General features: G+C 42.6%; 1 pseudogene; it reads right to left on the bottom strand.

The window, feature by feature from the left end:
- Positions 1-750: 750 nt before the first annotated feature.
- On the bottom strand, positions 751-2,624 carry LOC133890064 (guanosine deaminase-like; annotated as a pseudogene).
- Positions 2,625-3,844: the final 1,220 nt, after the last annotated feature.

Here is a 3,844-nt window from a genome sequence, read left to right as displayed (position 1 = left end):
AGCTGTTGGAATATAGGGATTGGAGTATAGAGAGTCTGCTGGAGAGGGTAGCAATATAGGGAGTGAAATTTATTGGGAAGACTCCCTATATGAAGATATAGGGAATGGGTTTTAGAGAGTCTCTTGGAGATGCTCTAAGTCTCCTCAAATCCTTACCCTTGATAACCGGCTTCTCCCGGTTGCATGTTGTTGCATGCATGAAACGAAGGTAATCAAGAGGGTAATCAATTTTGTCTAATCAAGATCTGCATGCTTCCGTAGAAAAAGGAGGTCCGCAAATGGTTCTGGGGAATATTGCACAAATTATTAATTTAAAACTTTGTTCATCGTATTTGGATGATATTTGATTTGGTTGCTCACATGTATAAAGTTTGGGATGTTGTAGTGACGCAAATAGATAAGAAAAAATATAAGACACCTTTTTAGCATAGAAACAAAGAGTGACCACGCTGAATGCATATATATGTAGCGTATCATGTATGCCAATGCTACATTTACTTAGTGACATGTCACTTTTTTCAACCAGCACGCCGTGGCTTTAATTTTCTCCCCAAGAATTGCCTAAATAAGTAGACATTAATACCAGTATATTTCTACATTAACGATGAGTTCATTCCAAATATTTGATCTCCTTTTATAGTAACTTTCCAAAATAAGAGGCTAACATGCATGTAATAGCGAATGGTACCTATTACCTCGCTTGCGGTAATAGGTCAACATGCTCAATCCCAGCCTCTGGACCAAATAAGATTGAGGGTCCAAAATAACTTGGGAGCACTGTGTCTTCACTAAGACCTGCTCAGCTAGTTCCAACTTCGTCAGGATGAGCATACATTTGCTCTGCTAGTTCCAAAAACAACAGAAACGTGGACATTGCAATGTTCCTTCGGCTTTCACAAACCAGGCAGCCTGTGTCTTCTCAAAGACCTGCTCAGCGATCAGGGCTGCATCGTCCTCGGCCTTCATGATCTCCATACCAGATTTCTGATAGTACTCTACGAAAGCGTCCGGGATGGAGGCATCAAACCCAGCGGCAACGCAACCTCCGCCTTCGCTCCATACACCACCTTCTGCATCATAGAACAACCTTGATCTTGGATGAATCATCTTTTGTTTAAAAAAACACCATCTTTGGTTCAAAAAACAATCATCTTCAGCTCTCTTTTTTTGCGAGAAGATACTTCTTTTAGCTCCTCGCCAAAAAGAAAACAAAAAAATTTCTTTCAGGTTAAGCTTTGGGGCAGCGGTGTGTGAACCTTGATCTTGGAATAATGAATTGTGCCGAAACACATCGGGCATGGCTCACAGGATGCATATATCTCAGTCTGAGGTCGATTTTCCCGAGTCTTTTGCAAGCCTGAAATGTGAACAGATTATGATCATGTGAGACAGAGGCCAACCATGGAAGAAGCTAGCGGAGGTTGCAAGAAACTAGAATGCAGGCACAAAATTGCACAGAGCACACCAATCCACAAATTGGATAATGTGGAGCCTGGTTTATCCACTGATGCATGGAGTATGTACATAGAATGTCTACCAGAGGAGTCCTTTTACCATCCTTGCAAAGCTTGGAAGAGATACCACTAAGAGCATGTGCAGTTTGGTGCTTAGAGAAAATGTTTATGGGAAAAAAAAATTCTCAACTGCGTTGGTATATGTGCTTAGATGGAGCACAAGGTACTTATTTAAGCACGGCTGCTTATGTTAGTTCTAATAACATAGTTAATTATATTTAAGCATATATAGTATTTATTTATATTGAAAATTATAATTTTTATATAGATGCTTAACACTCTTTCTTTGAGCATTTAGACTGTTTACTTGGGCATGTGTAGCAGTAACAATCTAATGACCGTGTTAATTACTAGTTAGCAATAGCACCAGAAGCTTTACCTCTCTGATTGCGGTCATTTCAGCATGTGCCGATGGATCACCGTTGTTCCGAACCATGTTATGGCAGCTGACTACCTCTTCATCATCACGGACGATGACTGCTCCGAACGGGCCTCCGTCGCCGGACTCCACTGCCCGGTAAGCTTCTTCGATGACCTTTTTCATGAATCTGTAGTACTTGTCTTGCCCAGCTGTTGATAAGCCAAATCTCAAGTCAGAAAGTCTTGTAACAGTCCTTGAGTACAGAAAAGTGTGCAAACAGGGAGTAAATCGCAAGTAGTGCTAGTCTTGAAAAACTAATACTACTGTGGCCTTCACTCTCAGTTCCAAGATCTATTAAGATTCAGTTGATCCGTCTGGTCTAACTCAAAAGAACAGAGTTCAAATCCTAATCGCCTGGCAAGTTTGTTCTAACTCCTAATCCCCAACAAACAGGATCAAGCACAAGTTGGCAATCAAAATCATCAAAACCACAGATCTAGGTCACCGGTTCACCACAGATCTATGCATGGCAGAGGGTAGAACATGCACACCCTGGGACGCCTCCATGGATGGCAGGAACAGAGAAGCTGAAGCTCCCAGCAACGTTTGCGTGGGGAAGAAAGGGGACTGGGGCGCTCTGATGGCGATGGCACCAGTACATGAGGCAGGGGTCGCTGTCTTGTGCTGGCTTATACCATAGCTGTCATGAGCACATGGACCTGGTGATCTGGAGGATCGATCGGGCTCCCTTCTGCTATCTTGTACTATCAAATATCTAATTATATAATATATACGTATAGTTTTATACAATAAATATAGTTAGATATACTATACATGTAATCAGCGACTCTGAATATTATGAAATCTTATCTGCGAATCATGTTACATCCGGATATTGAAAAGACATATACTAGAAAGGTCTCAATAGGATTACTCAACTCGAGTATGACTAGTATCCAAATTAGAATCATCTGTTTTACATTGATCGACAAGATGAAGAACTCTCTATCAACTATGGCTGGGACTAAGACAGTTCTCAGCTCCATAAATCGTGGGGTACCTGAACCCCCAGGGAAAAAGTTCTACGACCTCTACAACTACACATCTCGAGACTCGGCGACTCCAACCATAGATTAGTCTAGATTCAATCCGCTCAATTGTAATAAGTCTAGCCACATTGATTGTACTTAAGATGTCAATATACAGTTGCCTCCACACAGGATATTACTCCAACCGGGGCCCAAACATATTTGCATCGCGTGTCTTATTTTCTAATTAATCCCTGATCTCGAAAGTACCCAAGTTCAATTTACGAACATATTACCGAGAACAAATCTTTGACAGTTGGCGCATCAGATACATGCCTTCATCTGCTTTTCAGGATCGACCATGTCTCGAGGACACGTCCGAGTTGGATTCTCTGACGATGGCTTCTATGCCCATTTCGAATCAACACCAGCCATCTTCACATCGCCTCTTGCTGAATCCGTGATCACCTTCGAAACTATGGCATGCCGCTAGGACGCTCAAGGTGAATCAATCCACACCAGGATCATCAAGTACAACTCTTTAGACACATACCGCAAGGTGGGACACCTCGATTGGGATCCCAAGGAGCCTAACGTTCTCCAGTTCATAGACACAAATAGTGACAATGAGAGTCACGAAAGCGGCAACGATAACTCTGTTGACAGCTAGAGCAGCCAAACAGATCGATTTGTATTTATGGCTAGAGGAGTCGATGACACACCTAGTGACCTGACCAAGGCAGATCCAAACGTTGTGGTGGACAATGGTGCAAGAGTTCTTGAAGATCCCTCTGCGGTGGAGATAGCCCACGGTACCGGCACCAACGGGGATGTCTGCAGCTGTAGCCTTGCATGCTCTTGGCACTGCTAAACATTGACGGATTACAAAGATCCTAGGAAACCTCGATATTTGATTTCAACTTTTCACGGAGACACCTCTT

Source organism: Phragmites australis, chromosome 14 (assembly GCF_958298935.1).
Source record: "Phragmites australis chromosome 14, lpPhrAust1.1, whole genome shotgun sequence".
Taxonomy (NCBI): domain Eukaryota; kingdom Viridiplantae; phylum Streptophyta; class Magnoliopsida; order Poales; family Poaceae; genus Phragmites; species Phragmites australis.
This window is presented reverse-complemented; position numbering and strand designations above follow the sequence as displayed.